Raw genomic sequence first — 14,235 nt, forward strand, 5'->3', positions numbered from 1 at the left:
ATCTCCATCATAAAATGTCCTGTCTTTAAAATTATTGCCTGTAAGTAATTGGCACCTTTCTGAGCTGTCCTTTACTCCAAACTTTATTTTGATTTTTTTCATCCAGCATTTCCAGACTGTAGCGGACAGTGATGAAAGACTGGTGCATGAGGCTGTGTAACTTTGTGTCTTAGGTTCCTTTTGACAGGTGTAGCTAAAATCTGGAACATGTACTAACATTTCTGTAAAAGCAAAGAATTGCAATGTATTAAATTCAAGTTCTCTGGTTTATCACTTCCTGTAGAAAAAACTTGGAGCTAGGTGTCTTTTCTCTGGGATCTGATGGTCCTACTAAAGTTTTTTAAAAATCCAGAGATTATGATTCAAATACAATTTTCCTTGTATTTGAATCATATTCAGATTTGTATTTTCTTGTATTTTGTATTACAAAAGCAGTATCTCTGTGTTTGTATATGCAGCTACCATTATAAGTGTGTTACTAAGGGTGAATGTTCTCTTTGTGCTCTTACCTTTTAGCAGTTGTGCATGTAGTCCTCCTTATGAAGAGACAGCTCTTCTGAAGAGGTGTCAACTGTCTTCCTAGTAGCTGGTACAGTGCTATGTTTTGAGTTCAGTATGTGAAGAATGTTGGTAACACTGATGTTTTCAGTTGTTGCTCAGTAGTGTTTAGACTAGAGTCAAGGATTTTTCAGCTTCTCATGCCCAGCCAGGGCACCTGACCCAAACTGGCCAACAGTGTATTCCATACCATGTGACATCCCATCTAGTTTAGGAACTGGGAAGTGGGGGGGCAGGGATTCGCCGCTCGGGGACTGGCTGGGTGTCGGTCGGCAGGTGGTGAGCAATTGCCCTGCGCATCATTTGTACATTCCAATCCTTTTATTACTACTGTTGTCATTTTATTAGTGTTATCATTATCAGTTTCTTCTTTTCTGTTCTATTAAACCGTTCTTATCTCAACCCAGGAGTTTTACTTCTTTTCCTGATTTTCTCCCCCATCCCACTGGATGGGGGGGGAGTGAGTGAGCGGCTGCGTGGTGCTTAGTTGCTGGCTGGGGTTAAACCACGACAAGAGGTTCACCTCATTTTTCATCTCATCCAGAAATCAGAGTGTCTCAAACTGCTTTCTTCTGTTCAGAGCTTTCAGAGGTGGAAAGCCAGCTGGAAAGGGCTTTGTCTTCCCTTCTCAAGTGCTTACTCAAGATATGCTCTTGCTGCTAAGAAATGGCAAATGTTACTTAAAATAACTAGTGTAGCTGCACGTAACGATCTCTGCTCCCTTCAAAACTGGATAATAGGTACTCCTACAGCCACTTAGGAATGTTCTGGTAGAGGGTAAGAGAGGTTTTTGAGAAAGATGGGCAAAACATCTTTCCAAGATCTCTTTCATCATGAATAGTTGTGACGCCATGCAAACATGGTCAAGAAGGGAACATTAGGATCTCTCTGTATCACTTCTTTTATTGTTTTCTCTTTAGGACAAACTCCTTCCAAAAAGCATAACCGGGAAGTCTCACTTGCTAACAGTAAACTCTAAACTTCTGAAGGAGACAGGTGGCCACTGGCAGCATCTGAGTCATGATGCAATGCTCAGTGTGCAATGTGATGTGCAGTGTCATGGGTTGACTGTCGTGCTCATGGAAGAGGACACAAGGGAACTCTGTTTTCAGTGAACAGGAAGGGGACTGAACCTCCAGCTCCTTGAATGTAATTCTTTTTAGCAATCCATTTCAATTTAAAATGAAGTACTTTGATTTACTGTTGTGAAAATTATGCTTCCTGAAATTATATATCTCCTTGGATGAGCAGAAAGAAACTGGGCGTTTGCAATGCCAGTCATCTTGAAGAATGCACAAGCATGCTGTTAAAAATGTCATCATCACAGCATAGGCTGCATGGCAGAAATATACTCAAGGACTAAAAAACAGCTGGATATAAGAGCCCATTGTAATGCGATCTCATGACAGTTTGTGGATAATTTGCAATGCATGGAATAGAACCTCGTTCTCAATAGGCTCTCGCTAACTTTCAAAATTAGAATTTTTATGAGGTTCAAATATGAATTATATTTTTGTCTCTGTGAAAGCAGTGACCTTCCTAGATAAGCTGGGGAATAAATGGCAATAATTGGTTATGTCTTGCACGAAAATATAGCTTTGGGCATTATGTCTGTATTTGTAGGAAAGGGGTGGCAGCTGCTTGTAAAGGCTTCTCTTTAGATCTAAATGTGCTTATTAATGACTTAATTTTTATCTCTTTCTGACAACATGAGGGTTAGTAGGAAAACCTGTTGCAATTGATTCTGTTTTACCTCTTTTTGATGCTCAGATATGGTACAGGAGAGTGGTAAGGGAATTAATGAACTTTTAGAGCTGTGAAGTGCTTCCAGGTCCGTTGTTAACACAGATCAGCTGTGGTTGGAGTTTCTAACCGGCGAGTAGATGGAGTGCTCTGGTGTAATTCCAAGGGACAGCTTGGATGAACTGCTTCTTTCCCTAGACAGGACAGTTCATCAGGATTCCCTGTATTAGGGAAGAGAGGGCAATATCTCTGCTGTACTGAAGATATCACGTGTCGTATCTACCCAGACTGCATGAGTAATCTAATATCTGAACAAGACAGAAATATCAATTAGGACAATGTCGTGGTTTAACCCCAGCCAGCAACTAGGCACCACGCAGCTGCTCGCTCACTCCCCCCCTCTCCCAGTGGGATGGGGAGGAGAATCGGAAAAAAAAAGTAACTCATGGGTTGAGATAAGAATGATTTAACAACTAAAGTAAAATAAAATACACTACTACTGCTACTACTACTACTAATAATAATAATAAAGGAATCTAATAATTAAAAAATAAAACCCAAGAAAAGACAAGTGATGCACAATGCAGTTGCTCACCATGTGCTGACTGATGCCGGAGCAGCAATCTGTGCCTCCTGGCCAACTCCCCCCAGTTTACATACTGACCATGATGTTCTGTAGTATGGAATATCCCTTTGCCTAGTTCGGGTCAGCTGTCCTGGCTGTGCTCCCTGCCAGCTTCTTGTGCACCTGCTTGCTGGCAGAGCACGGGAAGCTGAAAAATCCTTAACTTAGGATAAGCGCTACTTAGCAACAACTAAAACATCAGTGTGTTATCAACGTTATTCTCACACTAAATCCAAAACACACAGTACCAGCTACTAAGAAGAAAATTAACTGTATCCCAGCCAAAACCAGGACAGACAAACAAACAGAAGTTGAACTGACACAAAATCTTATTATCCCAATCAGTAAAGTAGCTATGGGTTTATATTAGCTCTTATATTAGCATTTTATATATTAGCATTTATCACAGCATTACAGAAGGGTTGAGGTTGGAAGGGACCTCTGGAGGTCATCTTCACCAACTGTCTTCTCAAGCAGGGCCACCTAGAGCCAGTTCCCCAGGACCATGGCCAGATGGCTTTTGAATATCTCCAAGGAGGGAGACTCCAACACTTCTCTGGGAACCTGTGCCAGTTCTCAGTCACCCTCACAGTAAAAAAAGTGTTACCTAATGTTCATAGGGAACCTCCTGTGTTTCAGTTTGTGCCCATTGCCTCTTGTCCTGTAACTGGGCACCACTGAAAAGAGCCTGGCTCCATGTTCTTTACACCTTCTCTTCAGGTATTTATATATACATTGATAAGATCTGCCCTGAGCCTTCTCTGTTCTAGGCTAAATGGTCCCAGTGCAGCTGTTTATTCTGCTTCACACTTTAGGAACCTTATTAGCTTTTAGACAGTTTCTAGATGCTCAGTCGGTAGCTGTGATCAAGAAGAATGAAAGATCTTTTCCCAAGTGTTGGCTTTGCTGTAATTGCAGCATTTGCTCTAATGCTCTAATGTCATCATAATAATGATGGCATTCTATCTGTGGTTTCTGATTTCTGCAACACAATCCTCTTTGCTTTGCAGGGCAATATGTAAAAAAACCCATATCACAATTAGGTCAAATACTAAATTTTGGCCATTGGCTTTCTTGCTGTGGGATGTGCCACAGTACTTTGCTCTTCTGTAACCTGCACTGGCTGCCCATACTAGCTGACTGATGTTTGTATCCATGGACAGTTCCTTGATGAGTTCTAGAAGAGGTCCATAGTTGAGTGTTGTTGATATGGCAAATTGACAGGGCAGGTAGGGTATGGGGCAAGTTCTTGTGACATTTCTTAGCAAATGGAAAGCAGTCACCCGAAATTACTTTCGTGTGTAGTGACAAAAATGATTAGGGATTTTACCAAGACAAAGAGAGACTGAGAACAGATCATCCTGTTTCCCCTGCTCTGTTAGGAAGAGAATAATGGAGACATGCTGTGGAGAGACAAGCTTGATTTGGTAATCACCAAAGATTGGTTATAGACTATCATATTTTAGTTCTTGAGCATGTGGGAAATTTAAATACATTTCTCATTTTTTACAGAGGTCTTCTTATTTTTCAGGACCAGTAGGGTTGGAGTAGTGATGTGTGTTTAACCTGTGTTGCTTGTTAGGTCAGAATAATCAGTTCCTAGCAGCTGGGGTCCCTATGCTTTCTTGAACCTTCACAGGACTAGAAAAGAGAGAAGCTGCACTCCTACCAATGCCAATACATGTTCTACAGAGCAACACTTCTGCCTCAGCTGTCAGAGGGAAGTCCAGTCAGGAAATTTCATACTGCCCATTCATGGCAGATGGAGCAGCTGCTCATCCCTTAGCCTATCTGCTGGTGACACATCTGTGCAGTCCCAGAGAGCTGCTTCTGGGAAAGAGCTGCTGTGCCTTCCAACTAAAGCAGACTTTGGCAGCTGCTCAAGAGTTCTGCATGAATTTTGACTGTGCCTTTACACCAGAATATTCTGAATTCCAGTGGAATTGTGCTGGTGTCATATAAGGGAGAACAGCATCTGCTTCCTACTTGCTTTCAAATGGGTTTTTAAATGAAGATGTCAGGTTGTGTATATTGCAGACTATTCCATGCAGGAGTAACAATCCTGCAATGTATTCATTGCATACAATGAATTAAAGTGAAAGAGTTTCATGAACTTCTTTCAGTATTTTCCAGGAACTAACTTTTAGGTCACATGGATCCTAAGAAATTGTGTAGTAAAAGCCATTGGACAGATTGATATCTAGTTTTTTTTCAGTGTATTCTTACTCTACTGTTGTTTAAAACTTGAGGATATAAACAAAATAAAATTATAGAACACTAATTAATTCATTATATGACACATTAAATGAAATGTCTGAAGGGACATTTCTAAATGACTTCTCAGTAGGAAAAAAAACATTGGGGTGAATATGCAAAGTTGGATAACTACTCAAGACTGCATGCTATGTTTGTTACTGCCATTGAATTTTCTGCAATGCATTTGGCTTGCTATTTTTTTAATTAAATTTGGAGTTTATTTCATTTTTTAGAAAACACTACAACATAAGTCTAAGAAGAAAGCAACAAAGATGCACATAGGTTGTGTACAACCCACATCAGGAAAAAAACAATCTTTCCTTGTCAGCATCTGAGATAGTACAGAAAAGAATTAATTAATAGGTATTCTGGAAATCACCTTCAGCAAGAGACTGTCCTTTGTTCATAGATGTATAAGGGCAAGCAGTATAACTTCAAGGGTTACAGTGATCGCCAAGCTGCTTGGCATCTCCTTCTCCACTTCACTTCCTACACTTTGCATGGAAAAATTGGAGGGAAGGGGTACGGATCAGGCTAAGTTCTCCTAGAGGGATTCAGCCATTTTCCTAGCTATATAAACCTAAACCCATTTATTTCTTGATTTCAGAAGACTTCTGTATCACAAACATGAAAGAATGGGCTTCCAAAACCAAACCAAACTGGGGGGGGGGGGGAGAGGAATTTAATTTAGGGGTTGTCTGAAACTTAGGAAAATGGTAAAAATCTTGTTTACAAATTCAAAGAAAAAAATGCCTTTACTATTAATAGCTTGCTCCCAGCACTAAGATTCTGTTTGTAAAAGTATAACTTTAGATATTTTTATGTTACATAAAATTGTTTTTCCAGGACATGGTATTAGCCAGGAGTTTACAAGCTTTAGCTCAAGCATGTCCTTAGAAATATAGTTGTCACAATATGCAAGATCTTATTGTCTCTTATTGCTAATCCTCCTCAAAAGGTAAAAGTAGACAAAAAGCTAATGAGATAAAAATATTAAATGAAACAATGCCATCAAATGTTCTACTTTCTAAGTGTTTAATCCAGAGATTTTATGTGGTCCTAAACTTAGTCCATGGAAATACCACATGCCTGCAAGTGGATGAAAGCACTTAATTTCATATGGTTTGAATCTGATATTTGAATATCTTATCCCCATCTTTACATATACAAGGAGTATCATTAAGTTGGTTGATCAAGCCTATAAGGTCCTTGGGGCAAAAGCTTTTGCAAAAATTGCTTTTTTAGCATTCTGTAAAGACCCATGGTAGCATTAAAGGCATAAGAAGAACAAATCAACATATTAGATATTGCAGAATTTTTATTAAGTAATGATTATTCTGTGTGAATATCTTTGTATTACTGTAATGAACTCCTTATTTCCTTTATTATTGGCTACTTTAAAATGGTTACACATTTTTAAGAAACAGTTTAAATCTCTGAAAACCAATACTCAAGAAATACTTTGGAGATAAAGTATTTGAAGCCAAACTAATAACATTTATTATTGGTAAATACCAATAAATGTTTCTATTTCAGCCACTGGGAACAGTCTTCTACCAGAAAGGTAGAAACATGAATAACTGCTGTTACTCTAAGGCAAAGACTATTTCTTTTCTGTGCTGGGGATCTTCTCTCCCCACACCACATGTTAGTATTGTGTCCAAATCAATTATTTCACATAATGACAGTAAAGGCGTGGTAATGGTTCTGTCACAGGAGGAGTATTTCCCCCTTTGAAAATGAATGTCTTGTCTTTGGCGTGTTTGTTGACAATGTGAGGGAGACCATTTATTATTGAATAACACGGTATTATCTCTTCACTAAATTACAGGAGCCTTATTTAAATACAACTTTTGTTCAGCAGAGTTTGTTTGGCAAGCAAGGACTGGCTCGTCCTAGCTAAGTGCCGAGTTGCACATGCAGGCTATGCTCCCAACGCTTTGCATTTTTTTTGTCAGCTTCTATACCTCTGTCTCCTATCTTATTGCAAGAAAATGAGAATTTTAAAGACATGAACTAGGAAAAATAAAGCTTTTCTTTTAATATTCATTGCAGCTGCAAACAAATTCAAATCCTCAAGCAGTTCATTATATTTTTGTTTCAGGTGCCTTCCAACCTGAATTATCCCATGCTATCTTTTAATTTTATTTTTAAAGTATTTAAAGTCACTTTTAATTAAAAGTAGAATAAAGTGTCAAGTGTCCCCTTCCACTCAAAGCTTACTTTATTTTGAGAAATAGTTATAGCTGCCTTATTGCTGAAATGCTGGTGATTTTCAAAAGTATATGCTGTATTTGCAGGCTCCTATGCAATTAGGCTCCTGTGTCCTGAAATAACCAGACAATAGTTACAGTTACAGGTACGTAATCTAAATGTATTGATCATGTTAAAATTGAAAGCGTTCTGTTGCTGTAAGAAATACAGGCTCAGTGAGAGATGCGCGTAGCTGGACTTTTCATCTGATGAGGCACCTAGGAGCACTTAGAGCTGATTACCTGGATGCAGGCCACCACGCTTTGTGGGGCACGTCAGTGCATCGAAATGGAAAGGGAAGGCAGCAGGAAACGTGACCTCTCACCATCCTGTCAGCGCACGACTTCCAGCTGGGAACAGCTCTGATGGCAGAGTGCCCTGAAATGGCTGCCTAGGAATGGCAGAGTGCCCTGAAATGGCTGCCCTCCAGGTGAGCTGGTGTGGAGGCCAGTGACCAAGCGTGCCTCAGGTGGGTCACTCGAGATGGCCAGTCTGGGCCTTGTCGGCTGCCATTTGTAACACTGCGCTCAGGGAGAAGCACAGGAATCAGCACTGTGGTAAAACCTCCAGAGCTGGTGACAGACATTTTCTGGGTGTGCTACAACTATACATGATTTATAATGGGGTTTTCAGTAACACTGGTAGCCCTTCCTGATCTGGCCCCCTGCTTTAGGAGAAAGCTTTTAAAAATCTGATGCACTTTCAGTCACTTTAAGAGTTTGGCCTGGCTGTTGCTGCAGCAAGGTATTCCTTGTAGACCCCGTAGGCTGCTAATGGAAGCAGGCAGCACTTTATGCCTGCCTTATGTCCTGGCCCGTAACGAATCACTCTCTAAAGTCCATTACAAAACCAGTCAAAAGGGGCTGTTGCTTCAGCAAAATGTTCTGTAATGCAGACAATTTCATTCCTCTGTCTGGAATGTAAAAAGTGGCCTTTCCAGTGCGTAACACCATGAGAGCTGGGCTCTTTACCGCATTAGAGACCCACCCTACAGCACATTAAATAGCTGACTTCTTTTGTGTGAAGAACAGCTAATCAAACTCCTCTAAGAAAACATTGTCAGAATGGACTTACACTTCTAAAAAACCCCTCCAGACTCAGTAAAAATAATTACTTTTTTTCAAAAAGCATTCAGCTCTCTGAAATACAAGGAAACACGTGACGCATGTTCTCAAGCCTCTTCACTCTCTCAATTCACTTCAAAAAGTTTATTAAATTTTTCATATAATCCTTGAACTCTAGGAACTTGGGTATCAAAAATTTACTCACTGTAGTAATCAAGACATGAGAATTGTCAGTCTGCTGATCATTTTCTTCCTGGATAGTAGTCTTGTAGTTTTGTATCAACTGTGGTGTCCTGGTTTCAGCTGGGATAGGGTTAACTGTCTTCCTAGTAGCTGGTACAGTGCTATGTTTTGAGTTCAGTATGTGAAGAATGTTGATAACACTGATGTTTTCAGTTGTTGCTCAGTAGCGTTTAGTCTAAAGTCAAGGATTGTTCAGCTTCTCAAGCCCAGCCAGCGAGAAAGCTGGAGGGGCACAAGAAGTTGGCACAGGACACAGCCAGGGCAGCTGACCCAAACTGGCCAACAGTGTATTCCATACCATGGGACGCCACATCTAATATAGGAACTGGGGGAAGTGGGGGCGGGGGGATCGCCGCTTGGGGACTAACTGGGTGTCGCTCAGCGCGTGGTGAGCAATTGCACTGCGCATCGTTTGTACATTCCAGTCCTTTTATCATTACTGTTGTCATTTTATTAGTGTTATCATTATCATTATTAGTTTCTTCTGTTCTGTTAAACCATTCTTATCTCAACCCACGAGTTTTACTTCTCTTCCTGATTTTCTCCCCATCCCACTGGGGGGAGTGAATGAGCAGCTGTGTGGTGCTTAGTTGCTGGCTGGGGTTAAACCACGACATATGGAAAACACAGTTAAGAGAAAAGAGGTGGATAAGTAAGGTAAGAGAAGCAATGAAAAGCCTTCTTTCTAGTTATCTTTTTTTTTTTTAACTAAGCTTCTGCAAAATGCATAATTATGGAATGTGCTATTTTCTGCGGCTGACTTACGACAAACCTTTGAATTAATAATTTGGTAATCCATTATAATAACCATTTTAGAACTAGTAAGAACAATGTTGTTCAACACATTTCAAATGCAGTAAACATTCAGAAGATACAATAATAATCATGGGAGATGGCAAGCAGAGACATAACTGGCTTTGAATGCAAACCTGCAGTTTAGGCAGCCATTTTGTTTGCTCAAAGGTTGTCAGAGGTTCTTGCAATCCAGATGCATGCAATTAATCTCACAGAAATCAATGAACTTAATGTTGGAGTGTGAGACAAAAAGATCCTTTCCAAGTAGGTAACTATTCCATTTAATAATGTTCCCTGCTTATATTTATCTTGCTTCTACATTTCAAAGGCTTCTAAATAATGTTTACTTAAATGGTTGATCTGTGTGTCACTCACTCTGTGTGCACAGTGTCAGAGGAAGCTGTGGTATAGCTTCTTTCTCTGCCACTGTACTGCTGGGGCAATATACTGCTGTGAAATCCAGCCTTGCCAACAGAAATAGAAATACTGTAGCACCCCAAATGTGAAGTTAAATAGGAAAATAATTTCCCTAACCAATGTAGCAATTTGTATTTACATCCCTTTGCTCCAAATAGTCAGGCCGATTGTATTTTTTTTTTCATAGTCAATATTGCTATTTTGTGGAAAAAGTCTTTTTTGACAAAACAAATACTTTCACATGTGTCTCACTTGGGTTTATTTTTTTCCTTCAAAAATACAAGTGGTTGAATATGCCAGTGTTTGGCTGATAATAAGACATTTCATTCAAAAATTTTGCTACAGTGCATCATGGGAATCATGGTTGTCTTTTCTTAGATTATAAAAGTGGGCTCTCAAGCTCCATTAAATTGTTCTTCATGTGCTCTGACCACAGACTTCAATGATATACCTGGCTTCTCTCATGATGCAAAAGATTATGTTGCACCATTGAAAATGTAGTGCAACCTAGAAGATAAGTCTGTGAGAGGGACAAGTAATATGAAATATTAGAACTACAGTTCCTCTGTATCTCCCAGTTGGCAATGTTTCTGAAGTGAAATATTTTTGTTTTCTTCTAAAATAATTTTTGCTGTTAGGTTTCCTTTTGAGGGCTGGGTATGGTAGTGAGGAACAGAAATAGTTCCTTATAAAACTGCTAGTAGCTGTTTTTCATTGTTTTTCATTTTTGTTAGCATTTTTCTGGGAAAAGTCCTTTTTTTCTATGAGCTCATTTAGTTGGGTACTTAGTATTCATGAATAATAATGAAGCTGTGTAACGTTATATTATGAATGTACATTACTGTTTTAGTTCTTTGACTCAACAAATGAACCTTTAAAAGTGTCTTACACTTGAAGCAAAAAATTTAATCTCCTTATGTATCTTAGCCATGGACCCAGAATTCATTTCTGTGAATATTCCTACGAACAAAATGTCAAACATATGGATGTTTTAAAAAGGAAACAAAAAAGGGTGGTAAAAACATTAAATCACATTTCTAATTAGAAGCCAATTGAATGTCTTTGGTGATGTTAATGCTACTCACACAGTTGCACTGGCAACTCTTGGTAAATATGTATTTTTAAAATGGTGACTAGTCTGTGGTTGTTGCAGGGAACTAACTTTAAAGTTGCATTTAATGCTGGTAAAAAGGATATGACTCTGTCTAAACTGGAGTTGTGAACACAAACTCCAGGTTCAGATGTGTACACTGGACTTTTGCCTTGGTGCTTCCTTCCATGTGGGAAGGAACCATGAGAGATGGAAAGGGGCTGTGGTTCAGGCCACCAAGCTGAATGTCCCATGGAAAATATTTGGGTTTTGCTGAGTAAGACATGTAAATTAGATAACATGACAGCTGCATAGCTGTAATAAGCATGAATGGCTGAAGACCTAGTAAAATGATATAGCAAGTATTTCTCACGGAATCTATGGTCTGATTTATATTCCTAGAAGCAATTTTTTTAATATCTCAAAAAAGCAACAAATTAGTAATTAATAGAAAGTCTGCAGATTGCAAAATCTTGCAAGAAGGGAAAATTGTTAAGAAGTACTTCAATCAATGTAACGTCTCACTGGTATTTGATGAGGAAAGCCAGCACAGTCAGCTGAAGGTAGTCTACTGAACTGAAATCTCTAAGTACTGGTTTCTTATCCCAGCGGCATTCCCAGCTCTGAATTGGTAGGTTGTGCTGGTTTTGTCCTGGCTAGTCTTTGGGGAAAGGACTTTTTCTTACTCTCTGGTATTCTGTGAGCTGTAGATAATAACAAATGTGTGAACTGTACACTGTAAGCAGCTCATCTGGCTCTACCCACATTCCCCTGTAAAGGAAATGTCACAGTGGCACCTGGAAAGAGAAAGCTGAAAATATGTGCCAGTGAAAAAGAAAAAACCCCCCAAACCTAAAGCCAAGCAATAAAGACTGTCTGTAGAATAGCAATAGCATGATTTAGTAACACATGCAACAGCCATCATTTCCAGATTAAAGAGGAAAAGTTATTTGTTGGGTGTCAGGATGATCAATGGATTGTTTTTATGTTACATCAACAGAGCTTTTTTTTCAATATGTTGCAGCATTGAATCAACATGTTACAGTTCCTGAATGCAACCCTAAAGAGAAAAAGGCTTGTTAGGCCAGTAGGAAGAACCAATATTTTTCTTATCTACAATACCTTCAATTATTACAATGAATAGGTGCCCTGAAAACAAATTCTCCAAAAACTGGCTTCTATCCTGTACTTTGAGAGAGATGTTTAAAAGCTCTCCTAATGCCTGTTCCAGCTCTTCTTGGTATGTGCAAATTGCCTCAGGGTTGCCTCAGGTTTTTTTTATTGAAAGGATGTAAGCATTAAAGTCAACAGCAAACAGCTTGTGTTGAAGGGAGATCATGTCAGAGGATCATAGAAAAAGTTCGGAAAGGACCTTATAGATTGGAAAGGACCTGTGGAGGGCATCTGGTCCAATCCCCACTCAAAGAAGGACCAAATTAGAAAAGCTTTCTTGGTGCATTGTCCAGTTGGGTTCACATTTGCTTTTGGAATAGGTGGATCATCTGCTATTTGTTTGCACAGGCACTCTGAGTAGAGTCTGGATGTTTATCTAGAAAAGAGAAATCAAGCTCTGTTCAGAGCATGTTGCAGGAACATCTTTGTTCAGATTTTCTGGTTTGCTTCTATGAATGATTCCTCCATGAGGAGAAGGGACTATCAGAGGGAAGATCAAGAGGAAAAAGGGGCCAGGTTGGTTGTCGCTGTCCCTTCATGACCACACTTCGATCTACAGTTGAGTATAATGAGTAATAGCTGACAAGAAAATGCAAACAAGAACTGAGTGTATTGAGCCTTGGCATGGGCCATGGATCAACATGTTATACGAGTGCATTATTTGAAACTGCTGGAAGGATAGACAGTGATATCACTGGGTACTGATTTGATTGGCAGCCTGTGCCAAATCCTGGCTATAAAACCCTCCAGTAATTGAGATCAAGGGAAACATTGCTATGCAGACATCTAACACTCTGGAAAAGAAGGAAGACCCGAGGTGAAACTGTTGCTTGTTGGTGCTGAGCTGCTAAACAGAGCCTGACACTGGATCTGGTCTCAGTGGGTGTCACGCTTTCTCCAGGTGAGACTGAGCTAACCTACTCAAGTGGTAACTGGGGTGGGTCCTGGTTTGTGTGTGCGTGAGTGTAAAGCTTTTCTAGCCAAAGCTTACCTCTCACTTTGTCCACTTACTAAGTTCAGCTTAGCAGTATCACATTGCCTGGTGTTCCTTTTCCATGTGACACTGGTATACATCTGAATCTCGGGATGACAAGGAGTCCAGATGTTGCTGGCTGACATGCTGTCAGGCTCAGGAGCTGGAAAGTGCAATTTGGCCCTAAATCTAGCGTCTCAGATGCTGAGACTGTTTCTCTATGGAAGCTTGCCTTTGCTGCAACTAGTGGTCCTGTTCTCTGCCCTTACTCTGTGGATCAGTAGCTCCCAGTGCAGCTTTTTGGCTGCTGTGAAACATGGCTAGGCTGGTGCAGGGTGCTCACAGATGATGTAGATCATCTGCATCACAGATGACGTAGATTAGCTGAAAACTACTTCTGCATGCAACACAAGCACACATCTGCACCCCCTACTTGTAGAAGCAGACTGTTTGCAAAGATGTAATTTTAACAGTAGTTGAACTTCCATCCCAGAAATCATTCTTCCTTTCTCAGTTAAGCAAAAATCTTATAATTAATTCAAAACTCTGATGATTGTGTTGCAGATAAAAGTCTTTATTCTTTCTGGCTTTTGAGTCTTGTATTCATAGCATTAGGTCAAAAGAAGGCAAAGCAAGTGTAAGACACTTCCAAAACAGATTGCTGGCTAGGCAGAAGTGTTTTCCATTATTGCTTTAGATTAATAAATGTTGCAAAAAACCATGTATGCAAATTTCCTTATTTCTTGACCAGGACCAATGAATGTAGCTGGTTCATCCCTTTGCAGGGGGAAAAACACAGGAAGTGTAGGTATATCCTTAAGTGTAACTGAAGCACCTGTCATTGACTGTTGTGACAGTCTGATTCAGAATGTATGGTAGTAATCTGTAGGCACAGGAAAAGTAGTTCATGCCAAATAGGTTGAGTGAGTTTTAATTTTGCACAGTTATGCCCAAATACAGAGAAAAAATATTCTTACCATGCTGAGAATAATAACTCATTCAGTGAGGAAAACATATTTGGACAGGTGTTTGGCAGAGAACTCTA

This window comes from Haliaeetus leucocephalus, unplaced genomic scaffold (assembly GCF_000737465.1).
Source record: "Haliaeetus leucocephalus isolate CR32 unplaced genomic scaffold, Haliaeetus_leucocephalus-4.0 Scaffold526, whole genome shotgun sequence".
In the NCBI taxonomy this organism is placed as follows: domain Eukaryota; kingdom Metazoa; phylum Chordata; class Aves; order Accipitriformes; family Accipitridae; genus Haliaeetus; species Haliaeetus leucocephalus.